Raw genomic sequence first — 22,288 nt, forward strand, 5'->3', positions numbered from 1 at the left:
ATGTCCCTGTGATATAGTTAAATATCGTTAACCTAATTTTATGCATGAGGAAACTGAAACACTGGGAGGTTACATGCTTGTCTAAGGTCACACAATATGTATCAGAATTGGGAAAGTATTTGATCGCTAAATCCCAGTCCGATGCCGTAATCACAATCACAATCCTTATTTCCAGTGCAATAACATCTGTTGCTACCCTGAACCTTCTTTTGTTGCACTGGAGATGAGGCAGCAGACATAGCCTTAGTACTTCATTAGTTTCTTTGGACTTTATCTCTCTGTTCTGAGCTGTAATCACAGCAGTTGCATTGACCTGCTGGTTCATGGCAAAGAGCAGAGTGTACGGAATGGAACAGATTCAAAAATAAGATTATTGTAGTCTTCTCACCATTCTACGCTGGATTGTGGGCACAGGCTACAACTAATATTTCTCAAGTGATGTCACTTTGCAGTAAAGTCCCTTTTCCTCCTTTGCTCACCTAGGACCACATCATTTTGCCACCGTTACCCCATAAAAGGTATGCTGCACACACGATAATGATCTACTCTGCTTTTCTCCACGTGGACTGCTTCTGTGTTGCTCTCTTAGTGATGTCTGCATAACCTGTAATCAAGGTAAAATCAACATGGATTTATAGAAAATAGATCTTGTCAAACTAACTTGATTTTTTTGGTGAGATTACAAGGTCCATTAATAAAGGTAATAGTGGCGATATAATATACTTAAAAGTCTGGAAGGCATTTGACTTGGTATCATGACATTTTGATTAAGAAACTAGACCAATAATAAATGGTCTCAAATATTGCCTCAAAATAAAATGGTAAACAGTGAATTGTCATTCAAGTGGGTGTGCTTCTAGTGGAATCCCATATCGGGATTTGTTCTTGGTTATATGCTAATTAATATTTTTATCAATTATCTAGAATAAAACATAAAATCATTACTGATAAAGCTTGCATATGACGCAAAATCTGGGGGAAGCAGTAAATAAAGAAGAGGACAGATCACTGATACAGAGCAATCTGGATTGCTTGGGAAACAGGACACAAGCAAAGGTTATGTTTTGTAATACAACTATATGTAAGATCATACATCCAGGAACAAAGAATGTAGGCAACACCTGCAGGATGGGGGACTCTATCCTACGAAGCAGGAACTCTGTAAAAAGACTTTGGGGTTATGGTGAACAATCAGCTGAACATGAGCACCCAGTGCCACACTGTCACCCAAAGGGCTAATATGAACTTTATAAATAGGAAATATCATGTAGGACTAGGAAGGTTAGACCCCCTATTACATGTGTTCATTGAGTCTGTTCCGATGTTGGACTCTCAGGCCGTCAAGCCTTTGTGATTATGCAGGAACTGACTAAATGGCGAATGATCACTACGGCCGACTATCTGGGTAAGCACTGAAAAAGAAGAAAAGAGGGCTGACAGTTCATAACCACCAGAGACAAGAGGTCATGACAGCATTCTACATGGCTAGAGACAGATGAGGATGGGCAGGCTGTGACCACCAGATAGAAGAGGACCAGTAGAAATTCCACACAGTTAGAAGTTTCCAATCAGTACCATGTCCTTATTGTGGAAACTATGGAAGATACCTTTCAAAATAGAGCTGTTCCAAGAGACTGGAGAGATGTACCTATGGATGCAAGCTTGGCACAACCTGTAAGAAAATCAGGTTTGCCCACAAAGAGTTGTCCAACTGATCTAGGAAGATAGATGATCCTTGCTGGTCATTCAACACTCCAAAGAATCAAAAGAACATTCTGCAAGGGACAGGTGGACAACAAGATGGTGAGCTGTCTTCCCAGAGCTAAGACACAAGACATCACTCTAAGACTGGATAGACTTCTGAAGTCGATGAGCAAGCATGCTTTGGTGATGGTTCAATATTAGCATTAATGACACTGAGGCACAGGATATCTCACAGATAATAGGGAACTTCAAAGAATGCATAAGTGTGCTGAAGAAGAAGAAGATTGTCCAAGAGATCATCTCTAACGTCATTCCTGTCCCAAAACTGAAAGAAGACAGAAAGCAGAAAATCTGGTAAGTACACTGCTTGCTAGGTAAGTGGTATAGGATGTAGTGTTTTGGCTTTTTGGAACATTGGTCCATCTTCTGTGGGAAAATGGGGCTGTATAGTTTGGATGGCCTATGCCTCAGTAGAAAGGGAACCAATCTTTTTGGGTACAGGCTAGCTAAAGTAGTCAGGAGGGTTTTAAACTAATAACAGAAATGAAGGGTAAAAACAAGGAAGACAGGAGCACTTATTTAACACAAAATTGAGAGACTGAGAACAAAATTAATCAGGAAACCAAAGGAGGTGAAAAAAAGAAATTCTTTAATTGCCTATATACAAATACTAGGAGCCTATATAAAAATACTAGGTAACACACAATAGGAAATGGAATTGCTCAGTACTGAGCAAACATTTTATCTAGTTGATATAACTGACACCTAGTAGGATAATTGGCATGGTTGAAATGTTAAGAATCAATGGTTATAACCTATTTAGGAAGGATTCAGCGGGGAGAAGGGGTGGGAGAATGGCATTCTATGTCAAAGCTGCATTACCTGTTTCCGAGTCACTGGTAACTTGAAGAAAATGATCTTGATGCTTACAGATCAATGTCCTAACAGATAAAACATAAGATGGTGTATTAGTTGGTGTCTGCTACTGACCACCAAATCACACTCGAGAATAGGATGACCGCTTACTTATACATCTATCTATAAAATGCAGGGGGAAAAAAGTTTCATGATCATGGGTGACTTTAATCAGAAGGATGTATGCTGGAGGTCTTATACTGCCTATATTAAAACATCCTTGGAATTTCTAAATATTAATATAGATGACAATTTACTAATTCAAAACATGTTACAACTAACACAGAGGATTTCTGTATTACTCCTAATCTTGGCAGATAAAAAGGAACCGTCACAGAACTAAACATTTATGGTAGCTTAGGAACAAGTGATTATGACTTGATCACATTTGTTGTGAGAAAACAGAAAAAAGTCTAGACCACACATATATATACACACACGAACTTGATGCCTTAAAAAGCTCAGTTTAATAAAGCTGTAAACAATAATAAGCCAAATCAGCTGGGAGGAAGAATTTAATAAGAAAAATGTGAATGATAATTGGGAATGGTTTAAGAACACTTACTAGATGCCCTAAAAGCCAGTCTCACAATTGGTTAAAAAAATGACCTGATTTAGAGAGGGAAGTGAAGGCAGTTATAATATACTATCAGATATAAAACAATTATCGTAATGAAGCTAGGAGCACAGGACACAAGGAAAAAAAATCTATAACCAGCAGGGTTAAGGACTGTAAGGTGGATTTTAAAAAGTATATTAGGAGCAAAATGAATACCAACAATTGTATTTGTTTATTATTAGATGAAAATTGTAGAATTACCAGTAATAATTCAGAAATGGCAGAAGTGTTCAATACATATTTCTGTTCTGTATTTGGGGAAAAACAAATGATGTAGTTATCTCATGTTTTGAGAATAAAACTCTTTCCATTCCACTAGTAGTCATATTAATATTAGCAGGTATAGTTCACTTGACTACAAGAGTTTTAAAAGAGCTGGCTGACTAACTCACTGGACTGTTAAGGTTCAATAAATCTTGGAACACTGAGGAAATTTCAGTAGATTGAAAGAAGGCTAACATTATGCTAATATTTGAAAAGGGTAAAGGAGATGACCCAGATAATCATAGGCCTGTCAGTGTGAGATCAATCCTGGGCACATTATTGTTTTACTGTTTAAAGTAGGGTAATCTAATCTGTGTCAAGTAATCCGTTCTTACAGGAGCGGGGAGCCTATTCAGGAAGTAGTGATTCTGAAAAAGATTTTGCGGTCATGGTGGATAATCCTCTGAACATGAGCTCCTATTGTGACAGAGCAAATGCATACAGAGGGGACTCTCAGGTAATATAGAGGTTATTTTGTCTCTGAATTTAGCACTGGTCTGACAACTGCTGGAATATTGTGTCTAGTTTTGATGTCCACAATTTAAGAAAGATGCTGAAAAACTGGAGAGGGTTCAGAGAAGAACCACAAGAATACTTAAAGGATTAGAAAACATGCCTTACACAGCAGTGGTTTTCAAACTTTTTTTCTGGTGACACAGTTGAAGAAAATTGTTGATGCCCATGACCCAACAGAGCTGGGGATGAGGGGTGTGGGAGGGGCTCAGGGCAGAGGGATGGGGAGCAGGGGTGAGGGCTGCAGGGTAGGGCTGGGAATGAGGGGTTGAGGGTGTGAGAGGGGGGGTTTGGACTGCAGCAGGGGATTGGAGTGCGGGAGGGGATAAGGGCTCTGGGCTGGGGGTTGGGGATAAAAGGTTCAGGGTGCAGGAAGGTGCTCCAGGTTTGGGGTGGGGGTTCAGGACTGGGGTAGGGGATTGGGGTGCAGGCTTACCTCAGGCGGCTCCCAGTCAGCAGTGCAGCAGGGGTGCTAAGGCAGGCTTCCTGCCTTTCCTGGCTCCACAGTCCATGCTGCGCCCCGGAAGCAGCCAGCAGCAGGTCTGGCTTCTAGGCAGAGGTGTACAAGTGGCTCAGCCCAGCTCTCGCCCACAGGCACCGCCCCGCCAGCCAGTGCTCAGGGTAGGGACAGTGCGCAGAGCCCTCTGGGCCCCCCGCCTTGGAGCCGGACCTGCTGCTGGCCACTTCCAGGGCGCAGAGCGGTGTTGGAACAGGTAGTGACTAGTCTGCCTTAGCCAGGCAGCACCACCGATAGGAATTTTAATGGCCCAGTTAGCGGTGCTGACCAGAGCCACCGCGACCCAGTGCCTTACATTCTGTGACCCAGTACTGGGTTGCGACGCACAGTTTGAAAACCACTGCCTTACAGTGATAGATTCAGGGAGCTCATTATTTAGCTTAACAAAACCAAGGGTCAGGGATGACTTCATTACAGTCTATAAGCACCTACATGGGAAACAAATATTTGATAATTGGCTTTTCAATCTAACAGAAAAAGGTATAATACAATCCAATGGCTGGAAGTTGAAGCTAGGCAAATTCAGTCTGGAAAAAAATATATGCATTTTTAAATGTATGAGCTTAATTAACCATGAGAACAATTTACCAAGGTAGATTCTCTATCACTGGCAATTTTAAAAATCAAGATTGGATGTTTTTCTAAAAAATATGGTCTAGGAATTATTTGGGGAAGTTCTGTGGCTTGTGTTACACGGACGGTCAGACTAGATGATCACAATGGTCCCTTCCAGCTTTGGAATCTCAAACTATGAATTTAGAAGAACCTGATCCCACCTAATCATTCCAGAACTGCAGTCTGTAGCGTCTGTATGAGCTCACGTGGGGTTGCTGTTTTTCTCTGCTCCCAATTTGAATGCTTTTGTGTGCAGGCTTCTGCAAATGCCACACCTGACCCTTTCCATCTTGTACTCAAGTGTTCTCATTCAATGCAGTGGGATTGAGTGATATTTGTCTAGCTGTTAAATGTGTGAAATTATGGGCTCCAATCCAATTACGTTTAGAATGTGTCCAATTAAGTTTAGAAGGAAAGGAAATAAAGATGAAATGTGATGAATCTCATTTTTAGCTTTCTGATTTCATTCAGTATGGCATTTTATTTCATTTTTGAATCTTTTCACATTTTTAATAGGTCTTTTCTCATCAGACTATAGTCCTTTTCTCTGGAGGAACCAGTGGAACAGGACCAATCCTTCCACAAGCTCCATGAGTCTTCTTTGTTTTGTCCCCATGAAAGGGCCTAATCCTCATCACCTGTAATGCAAGAGAGAAAAATTAATTAGGGATGCTTTATAGCTGGGATATGATTAACTGAATGCCTTCTAGCCAGCAGAGAAAGAGCTAGATAGTATAAGGAGCTGAGACAGAACCCAGTTCAGGAGGAAACTCGGAGGTCTTAAAATAATAAAAGTTTCCTTGCAACTTCTATCAAGAATACAAAGGAATGGGGCCCAGTAAAAAAAAAAAATCTTCTGCAATTATTTAAGTATACCAGAAAAGATGTGAGATTCTAAACCATGAACAAGATTAGAAGTTCTGTGCATGGGGGTCGTAGACTCTGGAAGTGAGTCTATTACTCTACAAAACCCAAGAAGAAGAAGAATTATTAATAGTAGTTCAGGAGGAGAGCCAGGAGAGAGTAGCTAAGGAGAGTTTTCTCTCCCTGATAAAGGATCTGGAGGAAGATCTGACAAGTTGGGTCTGGCTGAGCCAGGATAGAGTGACAGGAGTAGGGTTTATCTCCTGTGGTGCAGATTCTAAAGTGGTGGGGAGCCCTGTGCTAATAAGGTCTATGAAAACTAGGAAATGAGATAGAAGGCTATGAGGGGTGGAAAGTAAGGTTAAAGCATACTTAAGACTCCCTGCAGGGAAAAGCCTGGGTGGCCGGCTCCCTGACAAAGGGGAAAGGATCGGAGTCAAGCCCAGGAGAAGCAAAGGACTTACTGTTTGGAGTTGAGCACAGGAGGGGTGAAAGACCTTGTTGGTGTGAAGCTGAGCCCAGGAGAGGCAAAGGACCTTTTTAGGACTAAACCCTGAAAGGGGCTCAACTGTGCATGACTTAGCCAGAGGGCTGAAGCACAGAAGAACCTATAAGGCAGTGAAGAGAAGGAACTGGCTCAGACTGACCATTGTAGCTGAAGAAGTGGCTAACAGAATGAGTGAAAGGCAAAGTCCTCTGCAATGGAACATCTGGGCACAAGGGTACAACCTAGGGGTAAGGACTGGTGTTTACAGTCCTTTCAGGAAATGCGTTCGCTCCTCAAAACTGAGGAGGGCCTCTCAGACTGATCTATGGAGTCAATTCATCCTGGAAACCTTCTCCCATGGCACATGGCAGAAGCTATACATCCATGTAGTCTCCATAAGTGGCTACCTCTGAAACACACCTCAGGGAGCAGGAAGAGAACTTCAATGTGTAGGAAATACAGTATGTCATAGATAAAAAATCATAAATAGTTACCTATTTGCATTTCAGACTTTATGGGACAGACGTTGAACTCAGTTTCTGCAGAATAAGATTGAAGGAGTTACTCCAAATTTACACCAAAGTAACTGAGATCTGAATCTAGCCTCTTGAATCAATGTAAAATGGAGAACCAGAGAAATCAGGACATTCATAATGGTGCCTTGCAGGGGAAGAAAAATGATGGCATCAGAATTTTTAGACACAATCAACTTGAACTATTTTGTTTTGGCTTTTTGAAATAGAGCATGATAAGTACATTCATGGGAACTGGCTGAGATTGGGCAGCCAGTTCACAGGTGGGAGAAACATCTGACTGAATCCCTTTTAGCAGGAAAGCTGCCAGTCCATGCACCTGGTTTTTCGTAGGAGTTGCTTGCATATGCCAAAATTGTTGTAGAGAGATGATGAGCAAAAATAAACATTGCAAGGAACAAGTCACGCTGAAATTTCAGCTAAGAGAGTATCCTGAATGAGGCAAAGCTGGGGTTTGTAAGTGGCATGCTACAACCTTCCCTTAGGCTAAATTTTTAAAACAGAAAAATGAGGATTTTTTTTTGCATTGTTGATATTATATTATTTGTTTTGCAGTAGCACCTAAGAACCCCAGTCAAGGATCGGGGCACAGTTGTGTTAGGGGCTGTACAAACACACAACAAAAGACAGTCCTTCACCTGAAGAGCTGACAGTCTAAATAATATTAAAGAGCTGCTGATGCCTTCCAGTTTCTAGGCCAAGTTCAGAGGTGATGTAAGTTACATATCAGTAAGTTAGTGGGAATGAATAGTAGCTGCTGTAACATTAACGCTGAGGGGTCAAAAGGCTAAAGAATAACAGGAGAACCATCCAAAAGGAGAATGTAAGGTGTGCAATGTTGTGATGGTGGAGCTGCTTTATCATACACCCTCCTGCTGTTTTTCTTGCTACAATCCAGGCTTCTGCCCCGTCCCCACTGATCTCACTTAAAAGCAGGAGTAACTCCGCAGAGGTCAAAGGAATGGTACACATTAAAACCCGGTATGAGTGAAAAGAGAATCAGGTGCTTTGGGACTGATTTATCAATGTCCCAGGATTACTTTCTTGAGCCAGCATAAAAAAGCTATAACAGTCCCCCAATACATTCTCCTGACATAAGGGAAGGCCCTGGTAGGCATTGTGTGGCCAGCGTAGTTGGCTTTTTGCCACCCGCACAGGAACCCCAGGTACAGGGAACATGGCAGGACTGTTTTTGGTCATTGTGGTATTGTTGGGTCATTTCTATGTTCCAGCTATTCCTGACTGCTAAAATGGTGTAGTGGGGCTGTTGACAGTCAGAGCTAGCTTTTGCCTCTAATCCTGTGCTCAGCTTTGAGCAAAGAGTGATTCCAGCCCTGTGCCTATACAGTACACTAGCATACACTAATTCACCAGTCTGTAAATCAGACTTCTCTATGTTCTGCCTCATGCAGTTTGTGTTAGAGCTGACTCCGCCTCCCTGTGCTGTTGCCCCACATATTAAGGTAGGGTGTTTTTCACTACATGGGGCAGCAGCTGGCTGGGAGGTTGAGGAAAGGAGGAGACCCTTCTCTATCAGCTCTGGGTTCCCTGCTCTCTTCTGCACTGCCTTTCCAAGGAGGAGAGAGAACCATCACAGGGAGGGAGTCCAGGGACTGACAGGATTTTGAGGCAGGAAAGGGGTGAGGAGAGAAGGAGCAGATGGGTCCACTTTATTTTCACAGAGGGGAAGGAATAGTAGCAGTGAAGGAAGCCCTGAGCAGTTGAATCCCACTCAGACTGAAATATTCCATCCCCTTCTCTCTTGTGAAAAATATGGCTGCTTAGCCTACTCCTTCTGACTCCACTCTCCTTTCATGGAAAACAAGTCAGCTCCTGGGCATCTGAACTTCCTCTCTGAGCACAGAGGAACAGGGTTGGTCCCAGAGCTACTCTTGGAGCAGCAATAGATGGGACCATCCTGGGGACAGCAGTTGTTCAGTTCTGGAGAGAGGAAGGGCTGTCCTAAATTAATATTTTGGTGGGTGGCCTGTATTAATTGTAATTAGGGTGGTGGATTAAATTAAATTAATTTGGGAATTATGGCCTAAATAGTCTGTATTGGGGCAACCTGGGGCAGAACAGCCCCTTCCCCTCTCCAAACTCCCACCATCCTGTTGCCCTGAGAAGCTTAGACAGGGACTCTGGGTGAGATCCACAAAAATATGTAGCCACGTAAGCCTCAAATTTAGGCACCTAAATCCCAGTTTTGGCTCTACTGTATTCCACAAAACTCCCACCAAATTCTGTAGGTGCCTAGGTTTTTCAAGGTAAAAGTTCCCTAGGCATCTATGTTTCTGCATTTGGGCATGCACACTACTGCCTTCCTCTTGGCTCCTGGATGCCCATCTCCCTCCCACAGCAATCCACAAACCAGGAAAGGCAGGTGTGTGGTTGCCTAAATCGCATGTGGGGCCCAATCTGGTAAGCATGCTCAGAGGGCACCTACCACATTGAATCCCATTCAAAAGCCAGCCAGAGGAAGAGGATGTGCCCACATTCTAACTTTTACCCAAGTAGTTAAAGCACTTAGCCGGAATGTGTGAGACTCAGGTTCAATTCCCCTCTTGCTGCCAGAGGGAGACAAAGGATTTGAACAAAGGGGTCTCTCATGAGAGTGCTCTAACCACTGAGCAATGGGATATTCTGATGTGGGGCTCTCTCAGTCTTTCCTGTTGAAGCTGTTCCACTGTGTATAAATGATGAAAGAGTGATTGGAACAGGGGGACTGGACCTTGCATCTCCAATGATGCCCTAACCACTGGACTACAGAATCATTCTCACTCTCTTCTTCTCTAACCCAATGACTATTAAGACCATGATCACACCCCATCTCTAATGAGATGGGCCTCTTGCCCCTTTTGTGTTTCTCTTCCCTTGCTTTATTAAAACACACACAAGATATGTTTTCATGAAACCAGGATCTTTGTTTTGTAAGCTTTTATCTGTTCTGTCTGCTTATTCCTCCCTTGAAGCCATAATCCTCTGCTTGCAACATCACAGTTAGTTGCAGACATGACTGGGATAGCACATTCAGAAGATTGTGACTTCAAGTGTGGAATAAGCAGCAAGAGGAAATGAACCAAGAAATATAAATCCCGTCTTCATGCAAATATCTTTAGCAATAAAACTAAAACAAAGCAGAACCAAACCCCCTCATACACAAAGGGAGAAACATATGTTTTCAATGTTGTTTCCAAATAGACTGAGATTGTCAAAGGAGCCTAGTGGGGACTGTGACACTCCATACCTCCAAGGAGCACCCTGGAACACCCATATTCACCACTGTCGTAAGGACATAAGAATCGCCATTATTAAGACCAAAGGTACATCTAGCCCAGTATCCTGTCTTCCAACAGTGGCCAATGCCAGGTGCTCCAGAGGGAATGAACAGAACAGGTAATCATCAAGTGATCCATCCCCTGTCACCCATTCCCAGCTTCTGGCAAAGAACATAATATAATTATGATATGTTTTCTACAAAGTATGCCTTATTAGGTATCATTTTAAAAGTCTTGATCTGTTAAACATTAATATCCTGTTGGATTGTATGTGCTATCATTGTATGTGAAGTTATTAAGTCTTGCTATGTGTGTGTTTTACTGTAATATGTTGTGAGATTGGGAACAGGTACATCAATGGAGCATCAACACCTATCAACGAAATAATCTTCTATCCTAGGAACTGCATACAATGGAGACTTCTCAGAGAGAACATGTAGACAACAGACACTGTTTGACCAATGGGTAATGACTAACCCATCTCACAGTAAAGATCTTTCCAACAAGCTGGAAAAGCTCCTTGCCCAATAAAGCTTTGTTTCCTTGCTTCCTCTCTGGATCACATTCACAACTCCTCTGTAGGCTTTCTTCCTCCAGACACACAAACTGCAACCCATTTTTCTATCCCCCTGCATTTGCGACCAGGGAACCTGCTCAGTCCACACAGTCTTGTCCTGACCTGCCATGAGACCTAGTGTCTTGAGCAGTAATTTCCATTTTTTGCAGCCATTTTTATTACATACGGGGGGCTTAATTGCACCTTCTGACAGTCTGGAAAGAATGCTTAGCACAACCACTGACTTTAATGAGAACTATGATTGATTGTGAATCTAAAATCCAAACCCCTTGATGGCAGCCATTCCCTACTTTCAACATAGCCTTATATAAAAAGCACCAGAAAGGAGTTTCTGCAAAGGTTTTTCTTTCTTTCTTGGTTTTATCGTTGAAATACCAGGAATGCCAGAGCTGATATTTCCTGGTTTTGCTAGAAAGACTTGTTTGGGGATATCAGAGAATATATATTATAAACTTTCACACCCAAATTGAAGTATGAGGTTGCTGACAAGCACATCAATTCACCAAAGAGTTGATTAGTTATTTAATTTAATAGCCGTTAACAAAAAAACAAATTAAAATATAGAGATTTAAACTATATGACTAATAACTTGTTTCCCCTTTCAACTGCTCAGTTTTCACTCTTTTGATACTTGTAATAGTATCATTTTACTAGTACTCGAGCCATCATAGAGCCTTCCAGATAGGACAGGATCTGGACATGTAATGTAAGAAAGAAGAAAAACACGCCATTTATTTCTAAATACCACGTAAACATGGCTTTGGGTTATTTAATGCAGATATTGTGTGTGCTTTCATAACATAAGTGGAAATAGCTTTAAATAAACTTTGAAGGGTACCCTTTGACTAGTCTGTGCTAACAAGGGGATTTGTTTTAGCATCAGCAGCAGCTCTAGCTTTTCTGTAAAATAGTCTCTTTATTACTTTATTGAGATCCAAATGGATTTCACGTGGAAATACCTTATAATGTTGCTTTTGCCACTATTCAAATGATTGTGAGTTGTTAGATTTGAATCAAATTACTTCTTAAAAAGTAAGCTGTGCCTTTCATTAATAAGTGAATAATTACCCTGAAGAACTTTGCAGGTACACAGTGCCCTAGATTAGTGATATCACACTGTCATCAACTGCTGAGAAATGAATTCTGAGTTTATAATCAGCTTGTTTCCATTAGCAATCAAGCTTTCTTTATGTTCTTATATTAAATCCAAATACACATGCTTAATGCTTATTGGCGAATTTGCTCTAAAAGCTTTGCTTCACATACACTCCAAAAGGGGCATGTACAGAATGATAATACATGAGGCAGCATAGTTCTCTTTCATTTAAAAGACAGCAACCCGATGTTGAGATTGATCTTCAATCCATCCTCTCATTATCAGTCCCCACAATTTTGTGAGAGAAAATAAATGCCACCTCTCTGGTGATACACAAACACTTGCATAACCACACAACGGTATCCATTTTTGTTTATATACTCCAAAGCAAGGTGTGTGTGTATGTTAGGTGGGGAGGAGACCAGAATCAGGATGTGTGGCCTGTCTATTGCCACACCATAGTTCAAGAAGCCCATTGCATCTAACACATTAATTATTTGCTACAGATTGCTCAGAATCACATTTCTCTGCAGCAGGACATACTTAATGACCTTGCACACCTGGATGATGACAGCTTCCACTGGAGACTTCCCAACACCAAACAGATTGCCACTGACTGATAGCAATCTGGTTTTGCAAGTTGTCACAGCATATCCGCCAGCTGTTTCTTCACTGTCTCAGTTTGGTGTCTCTGCACTGGGGGCTGGGATGAGCTCAGGACACAACTTCAGGAATGTGGTCTCCCATATGCAAATGTTCTGCAGCTACTGTTAGTCATCCCAAATTTGTATCACAATCTGGTCACACCACTTGTTGCTTGTTTCACTGGCCCAGAAATGCCATTCCACTATATAGAGCTGGTCAGTGAATGTCATTAGCACCTGGCGATTTTCATTCCTTGCCACCATCCCACTCTTCCTCAGTTTTCTCATTTTCATTGCTGCATGCCCAGATGCTGTTAGAGTTGCTGAAGTTCTGCAAATACAGAAGGTCAGGTGCATTGTCTTTAGAACAGACACAAAAATTCTGTGATCTCTTTGGCATCCAGGCTTCTACCAATGAGATGGTTTAAAAAGGTTGAAAACAAGTGTGAGGAACCATGGGAGTCAAACTCCCACAGTTCCCTGAGAGGAGTTCTGGATCCTGCAATGGACTTCCAAAATATCCCCAAAAGCAATGAGGTATAGTTGGATGCCAACCCTCAGCCTACCTATGTGCCATGTCCTTTTCACTAACAGAATCTCTTGCATCTAGGAGACACAGTAAAGGCAGCCAAGTGTGTATATGCTCTAGTGACATTGCAGTGCTGGCAGCTGTATGCCACTATAGTTGCTACTGGTAAAGTTTCTAGTGTAGATATGACTTTACTGTGCTAGTCTTCAATGTCTAACCATCCAATGAAGAACATGATATGAGGTATGAAACGTACCCCTGTCAGTCAACAAGCACAATAATACTTTCTATGTCATGCAAGTGCCATAAAGAAATTTGACCACTATTAAGATTCACAGAGCCCCTGTGGGACAAGGAAGTATTAACACCTTTTAGAGACGGTTGAACTGATGGGTGAACTAAGAAACAAATCAGCATTGATGCTAGGAACAGAGGCTTTGAATCTGGACTCCAGGCTTTTCTTCTAGACAGACTGCCTAGCAGCCTTTAAAATTAACCATCTTTCAAGTGAGCGGACAGCCTCAATCAATTATCCCAAGGATCAAATTCAAAAGAAATGAATCTGAAAAAGGAAGAGCAATAACAATGAAAGATTAGAGCAAGTAACCCATTGGAACTGGAAACTGCCTAAGTCAAAAAAAAGGCTTGCTAATTGCAATTAGAAACAGAGAGTGATCTGAGCAGATGCCATGATAACAAATTTCAAATCATTGCAATTATTTGGTTGCTCATTACACCTGTAAGCATGTTAGATGGCTTGTTGCAGAAATCTGGAAAGCTGTTCTGTGAAAATTCATCACTACATTTAGCTTTTCTGGGACAGGCATCAAGACTATGAAGTTGACACTGCAATTATGGTGAATACTTTCCTGCTAATTATATATAATTTTTCACAACTGAAATATAATTAGCAAATCATCACCACCAGGTGCTGTATTACCTAACCAGTTATGATGAGGCTGCATTTACAGAACTCCACAAAATGACTGGTTCTACAAATGTCTGAATGGATTTCTTTCTTTTTCAGTTTTGGGTTCTTGTAAAGCAGCTTCCATATACATTCCAAGGCCAGAATGGACCATTGATCATCTACTTTGACCTCCTGCAATCTCAGTAGCCATTGCATCCCAGGAATGTTTGCATGGTCTTTTCAGAGCTTTATTTATTTTTATTTGTTTTTCTAAAGATAATGTGAATATCAGGAAATAAAAGACAACTGTTTGTTGAGGAGACAGTGGGAATAGGAGTCAGTGTATTGGACTGGGATTCATGAGACCAGAATCAAGGCCTGACTCTGCTAGTGACCTGTTTTGTGGTTTTCAGTAAGGCACTTTACCTCCCTGGACTCCATTTGCAAAATGGGGATAATGGTACTTACCCATCTTTTTAAAGTGCTTTGAGATCTTTTGATGAAAGGTGGTAAGTATTATTAGTACACTAAATAACATTATTAGCTGTGCTTAATGACTGAAGCCCAGAAAATGCCTTCTAACCAGGCTGTATTAGATGTTGGCATTAAGAATGTTTTGTTTTATCAGCTAAAGAGGCATGAATTGTCTCCTCCAAAGTGGGTTACATTTTGATCAATATTGCATTGCATTGTAAATATTGCTTCATATATCATGGTCCACACTATCCAAGCCATTTTAGAGATATGAGTATCCTCAAATTTGGGTATAATTTATATCTGGAATCAAACTTTGCTGTTTTGGGCCCATCTTTAATGCTTTTATATTGCTTTGGTGAGGCAATAAAATAACTCACTGCTACTCAAAATAAATATTTCCTATTATAAAAGCACTGATAACAATGAACTCTGTTAGAGATGAACAGTTCCTTGCAAGCTTGTTCTTCTTTTAAATCTATTCCCCCTGTTTATGTACTTCTCACATAGGAAATTGATGCGTGATAAACATTGGTGCATTGATGACTTTTTGTATACAGAGCTATGCTGACAAAAGTTTGTACTGTAGGCCTGGCTTTAGTCTTAGCTAATCTTCTCCTTCATTACAAGCTAAATTGGATAGTCTCTCTCTTTCAAACAGAACAGAATCTGTTTCTATTCTCCTAGCAATGCAGTCTGGCTCACTCTTTCTCTCTCTTTCAGGGTCATTGGGTTTAAGGAATGCCCCCCTTCGTCCCTATGCTTATCTGGGCACAATTACCAATTTCCTTAATTAAAATGAACAAGTAGTACTTGTGGCACCTGAGAGACTAACAAATCTCCATCCTATCCTCCTAGTGCAGGAGTGGCCAACCTGAGTCTGAGAAGGAGCAAGAATTTACTAAGGTACATTGCCAAAGAGCCACAGCAATACATCAGCTCCCCTACCCTGCTCCCAGTGCCTCCCACCACCGGCAGCCCTGCCAATCAGCGCCTCCCCCTCCCTCCCCACACCTCCCAATCAGCTGTTTCGTGGTGTGCAGGAGGCTCTGGGAGGGAGGGGGAGGAGCGAGGGCAATGCAGGCTCAGGGGAGGGGGCAGGAAGGGGTGGAGTGGGGGCAGAGCCTGTGGCAGAGCCGAGGGTTGAGCAGTGAGCACCTCCTGGCACACTGGAAAGTTGGCACCTGCAGCTCCAGCCCTGGAGTCGGTGCCTATACAAGGAACTGCATATTAACTTCTGAAAAGCCATATGTTGCTCCGGAGCCACAGGTTGCCCACCCTTGACATAGTGTGTTTTATGGGGCATACCTGGATGGGAGGGGTAGTGCTGCAGTCTGGTAATCCTAGGCCTAAGCTAAGACTCTAACTTATGCTGAGGACTGCCTCTGTTCTGTCTCCTTTGGTCATGGGAGCAAATTGTGGCAGAAAGCCTATGCTCTCCCTGCCCCCTGCATCAGATATGCTGAGCAGAGCTTAGGCACACCAGATAGTCTAAGCCCATGGAGTGCACATTTTAATGACCAGGTGTGAATTATGGTGAACCTGAATTCATATGAATGAATGTTAAGGAGAAGTCTGGTTCCTCAGCCTTGAATCACTGTGTTTGCTCATTAGTCATTTTCAGGCGACCAGCTTGGCTTAATGGTGAAATCCTAGCGGATCTTAAACATAAAAAAGAAGCTTACAAGAAGTGGAAGGTTGGACTTATGACCAGGGAAGAGTATAAAAATATTGCTCGGGCATGTAGGAATGATATCAGGAGGGCCAAATCGCACCTGGAGCTGCAGCTAGCCAGAGATGTCAAGAGTAACAAGAAGGGTTTCTTCAGGTATGTTGGCAACAAGAAGAAAGCCAAGGAATGTGTGGGCCCCTTACTGAATGAGGGAGGCAACCTAGTGACAGAGGATGTGGAAAAAGCTAATGTACTCAATGCTTTTTTTGCCTCTGTTTTCACTAACAAGGTCAGCTCCCAGACTGCTGCGCTGGGCATCACAAAATGGGGAAGAAACGGCCAGCCCTCTGTGGAGATAGAGGTGGTTAGGGACTATTTAGAAAAGCTGGACGTGCACAAGTCCATGGGGCTGGACGAGTTGCATCCGAGAGTGCTGAAGGAATTGGCGGCTGTGATTGCAGAGCCATTGGCCATTATCTTTGAAAACTCGTGGCGAACCGGGGAAGTCCCAGATGACTGGAAAAAGGCAAATGTAGTGCCAATCTTTAAAAAAGGGAAGAAGGAGGATCCTGGGAACTACAGGCCAGTCAGCCTCACCTCAGTCCCTGGAAAAATCATGAAGCAGGTCCTCAAAGAATCAATCCTGAAGCACTTGCATGAGAGGAAAGTGATCAGGAACAGCCAGCATGGATTCACCAAGGGAAGGTCATGCCTGACTAATCTAATCGCCTTCTATGATGAGATTACTGGTTCTGTGGATGAAGGGAAAGCAGTGGATGTATTGTTTCTTGACTTTAGCAAAGCTTTTGACACGGTCTCCCACAGTATTCTTGTCAGCAAGTTAAGGAAGTATGGGCTGGATGAATGCACTATAAGGTGGGTAGAAAGCTGGCTAGATTGTCGGGCTCAACGGGTAGTGATCAATGGCTCCATGTCTAGTTGGCAGCCGGTATCAAGTGGAGTGCCCCAAGGGTCGGTCCTGGGGCCGGTTTTGTTCAATATCTTCATAAATGATCTGGAGGATGGTGTGGATTGCACTCTCCTCAAATTTGCGGATGATACTAAACTGGGAGGAGTGGTAGATACGCTGGAGGGGAGGGATAGGATACAGAAGGACCTAGACAAATTGGAGGATTGGGCCAAAAGAAATCTGATGAGGTTCAATAAGGATAAGTGCAGGGTCCTGCACTTAGGACGGAAGAACCCAATGCACAGCTACAGACTAGGGACCGAATGGCTAGGCAGCAGTTCTGCGGAAAAGGACCTAGGGGTGACAGTGGACGAGAAGCTGGATATGAGTCAGCAGTGTGCCCTTGTTGCCAAGAAGGCCAATGGCATTTTGGGATGTATAAGTAGGGGCATAGCGAGCAGATCGAGGGACGTGATCGTTCCCCTCTATTCGACATTGGTGAGGCCTCATCTGGAGTACTGTGTCCAGTTTTGGGCCTCACACTACAAGAAGGATGTGGATAAATTGGAGAGAGTCCAGCGAAGGGCAACAAAAATGATTAGGGGACTGGAACACATGAGTTATGAGGAGAGGCTGAGGGAGCTGGGATTGTTTAGCCTGCAGAAGAAAAGAATGAGGGGGGATTTGATAGCTGCTTTCAACTACCTGAAAGGGGGTTCCAAAGAGGATGGCTCTAGACTGTTCTCAATGGTAGCAGATGACAGAACGAGGAGTAATGGTCTCAAGTTGCAGTGGGGGAGGTTTAGATTGGATATTAGGAAAAACTTTTTCACTAAGAGGGTGGTGAAACACTGGAATGCGTTACCTAGGGAGGTGGTAGAATCTCCTTCCTTAGAGGTATTTAAGGTCAGGCTTGACAAAGCCCTGGCTGGGATGATTTAACTGGGAATTGGTCCTGCTTCGAGCAGGGGGGTGGACTAGATGACCTTCTGGGGTCCCTTCCAACCCTGATATTCTATGATTCTATGATTCCTCTGTGGAGAAAGTGGTAGGTGGTACCAGGAGTGGCTCCAGGCTAATAAATCTACATACAATTACTGAAAGGCCTGCCTGGACTCTTATTTATATTCCCTTTGTAGTCCCTGGGCTTTTCTACACAGCTTTGCAGTTTGGACTACAGATGTGTAAATTGCAGTGTCTGCACTAGTGTGCTGAGCTGCAACTCCCCCACATGGGCCCTATGGGTGCAAACTAAAAAGTACCTAGTTTGCATTAGCACAGTCCAGTTTAAAGAGGACTATATTAACATGAACTAGGGGTACCTAGTTTGGGCATGCAGCATCCACTTGGGGGAGTTACAGTGTAGCATGCTAGTGCAGGTTGCAATTCACACCCGCATAGACTGAACTGTGGGGCCATGTAGACATAGCCTCTGTTAAGGATCTTACTACACACACACTATATCAAAAATGTTCTGTTAAATAACTAAGTTTGTTCTTCTTTGGGGATTTTAGCCAAACAATTTTGGATCTGGATAAGTAGCGAGACCACAAGCTGTTATATCTGCTGCTAGCTACCTAGATTGTGCTATTCTCAAAAGTGTGAGAGTTTGTTTCTCTTAAATATTCAATATGTTTAAAATGAACCATATTAGAACCCAATTCCAATACTGGGAATCTCATGAGAGCAATCTCTCTCTTGCATTGCCTGATACTTTTGATCTGTGTTATGAGTTACTGTCTTTGGACAATTTCACTTTCTTCCTGGGCTGGATGTAGGAGAAGCAGAAGCAATACAAACATTTAAACAACAATAAATCCGTTAAACATTTTTTTTTTAAATTGTACCCCTCACAACTACTCTCCACCTAAGAACACCTACAGTAGCCTTGTGGTTCTGTCATCTTAGTTGCTCTGTCTTGAGTCTGGATGTCTTGGGAATGGTAGGGTGTTTAGTCTAATACTGGATTTGTAAATTTCCCTTTGGATTGCAGCCTCACAGATCATGAGGCATGTCCTTTTTATAATGGAATCTGTGAATAAAATCCCAAGTGTACTCACCATGAGAGGAAAGTATGAGATTCTTTTACTACCCAGAAGGGTTCTATTGACAGTGAGATGAGCCACAAAATCTGCAAGGTTAGTGAGAGATTGCCTAAGAGAATACTTTGTGACCAAGTGAACCAAGGAAAACACTCCCAAAAGGGCCAGGGAAAATGTTTTAAAGACAGCCCAAAGTCTAATCTAAATATCTTTAACATTATCCTAGTAGGTTTCAGAGTAGCAGCCGTGTTAGTCTGTATTCGCAAAAAGAAAAGGAGTACTTATGGCACCTTAGAGACTAACAAATTTATTTGAGCATAAGCTTTCGTGAGCTCCAGCTCAATGCATCCGATGAAGTGAGCTGTAGCTCACGTAAGCTTATGCTCAAATGAATTGGTTAGTCTCTAAGGTGCCACAAGTACTCCTTTTCATTATCCTGGTAGCACACTGTAAGCAACAAAGGCAGCAGGGAATAAGAACCCCATATAATTCAAAGGAATTGGTATCCTCTTTGTGAAGAAGAAATGTATTAAGGGTCTGATATAATTTATTTCAGTGGGCTTTGGATCAGGCCTAGAGAGCAATACTAAACAGGACTCCACATCAAATCACCAGGAATGCAATTGCCAAGAATATAGAAGTACAGATGAAGTGAGCTGTAGCTCACGAAAGCTTATGCTCTAATAAATTTGTTCGTCTCTAAGGTGCCACAAGTACTCCTTTTCTTTTTATGGGTACAGACTAACACGGCTGCTACTCTGAAACCTGTTAGCTGTATGGTTGCTAAAGATGACTTTTGAACTATCAGGAAAGAGGTAATATGTTTAATAGAGTACATGGAGTAATCCAAATGATGATCCTTCTTCAGAGACACAGTTTATGTGTTTGGATGCTTCATCACTGTGACTATCCTATTAAGGCATAATTAATTCAGTTGCCCAATTATTTACTCATCATTATTGTATTAAAAATCAACACAATGACACAGTTTTTACTCACGGAATTCAATGGCAGTAAGAACAAGGAGTTGGCATATTGTAAAAACTCTTATTTATTTAATGAATGTATGCATTAATAAGGAGTACAAATGTGGGCTGTCACATGGATGAAACGAGCTTTCCACTTTTCCATAATATTATAAATAAAGCGACCCCCATGGAAAATTCAACAGTTACAAACAGTAAATATCTGTCTCTCTATTCATCCATCTGTCTATTTCTAAGGGGCCCAGCATGATAGTATCTGAGGACTATCTTATTTCACATTCTATATACAGTAGAGGAAGCTAGTGGGGTCCACCTTTTGTGGTTCCTTTCCCCTCTATCTTACATGAAAGAAAGACATGATTTGACTTTTCTCCTCCCCACAAAGTACAATAAATAATCAAAATAAGTTGGGATGCATCCAAGTCTCTATACACAATGTTGCTGCATTCACATCTATGTTATGAGTTCAGCAGGTAACTGAGGAAAACCTTCAGAAGATACCTCTGAAAGTGTAATCTTATAATAAAGGAAATAATTGTTCAACTGGGATAGATAAACTAGAAAGGAACCTTCAAACATGGGGGTATCAAGAGCATTGTTCGCAAGTTAGAGATGTTGAGCACCGCAACCTCTTAAGAATCAGTAGGTGCTACCACCTTGAAGTCACTCAGTCTCAGATGTACTGTAGAGGTGAGTGACATGACAGTCTAGAGTAGTGTGACATAACTGATGGGGCCAGATATTCCAGACTTGTCCATGTCTAATATAAAGAATAGACATATTAAAGTTACGTCCTTAAACAGGTTTTTGTTTAAAAAAAAAACCCCAAAGCCATCTGACTGTTCACGTGTAATGGCACACTCATTTAAACATCTATTGATTACATTTTTATATGCCATCAAACTTTGAATGTGATTCTTTTTTCTCTGTTTAGAAATTACTTTAGCTGAATAGAACACTTTGTATTAAGTCTGACTTGTGCCACACTTGCGCTGCAATCAAATCTCATACAAGATACACTGCATATTAGCCACAAAACTGAATGTATTTTCTAATAGTTATATTTTCTAAATGACAAATGAGACTTATGCAGAAGGGACTGCTTAAGTACTATGTAAGACCATAGTGACTGATGACCTTTCATTTTTCTCTTCTATGCTAGGCTGCTGTCTTCAAATAAGTCCAAATATGATAAAGACTATTTAGACTATAAGCTTGTTGGGGCAGCAACTGTTGTTAAGCCTTCGTGCTGCAGAAAATGGTGCTGGTGGTTCAGTAGCTGGCACTTTTTTCTGAACCAAATGCCCCAGGAATAATGTTTAGGATCACTGTACTGCTGGAGGCTGTGGCCTTTAGGTAAGATGGAGATTTCACTTTAGTGTTCTTGCAAAATTCTAATTTGGGTAATTGTATTCTGTCTACCTAAATTCTCCCTGCAGTTTCAGTTGGATATGGTACTATTCAACTATAGCTTATAGACAACTAACTTTCTCTTCCTTAATGCCAGCTCAGGCTTTTAAAGGTTCTGAGGCTAACAAGGCTCAGCTGCACCTAATTGCCTCCTAGTTTGGCATGCCACCTTGCTTTGATTCTGATAAAGTCTGCTGGGATTAAGTTAGAGACATCACTGCATTATCTGGCTTTGTGATGACTTGCCTGTATATATCAGTGCGGGTAGGAGGCATCTTACCTGCAGGGTCCCCTGCAGGGGTCAATTAAAAAAAAACCCTTGTAAACATGTCCTGTAAGGCCCAGCTCTAGCTATTTGGCCTCTCCTTGAGCGGTTTTTGTTGAAGCACTAGCAGGGTTACTGTGGCAGCTGCATTTGACAACTGTTGGGGAAGGCACCCAGTTTTTCCTATGTCATGAACTGCTAAGTGTCTTTGTTCACAGTATATATATGTATGAACTTGGGAAATGTATCCCTTTGAATGTTACAATTTATTTCACAAATAACCGATAGACTATTTTTGCTTTTCTTAATGCCTTGCTTTTGGAAAGTGAGGCGGCAAAATGACAGAAATGGGGGATTCCCACAGGCAGATCAGTGCAGAGGGCCTCAGGAAGGCAACACGGACTGTTATTAGCTGCTAAGATTTACAATGAGGACCCCTAAATAATCGGACTAGCTTTTAGTCA

The 22,288-nt window shown here is 42.0% G+C and overlaps 1 long non-coding RNA gene across 3 annotated transcripts in view; it reads left to right on the plus strand.

Moving 5' to 3' along the window:
- LOC140912846 (uncharacterized) overlaps nt 1–22,288 on the plus strand; it is a 95,106-nt gene that overhangs the window by 41,088 nt on the left and 31,730 nt on the right. For all 3 annotated transcript variants that reach the window (XR_012159398.1, XR_012159399.1, XR_012159400.1), the window contains exons 2-6: nt 484–615; nt 925–2,058; nt 3,840–3,959; nt 7,587–7,745; nt 10,233–10,427. This is a non-coding gene — a long non-coding RNA (uncharacterized lncRNA). The remainder of the gene's footprint in view (nt 1–483; nt 616–924; nt 2,059–3,839; nt 3,960–7,586; nt 7,746–10,232; nt 10,428–22,288) is intronic.

This window comes from Lepidochelys kempii, chromosome 6, assembly GCF_965140265.1.
Source record: "Lepidochelys kempii isolate rLepKem1 chromosome 6, rLepKem1.hap2, whole genome shotgun sequence".
Taxonomy (NCBI): domain Eukaryota; kingdom Metazoa; phylum Chordata; order Testudines; family Cheloniidae; genus Lepidochelys; species Lepidochelys kempii.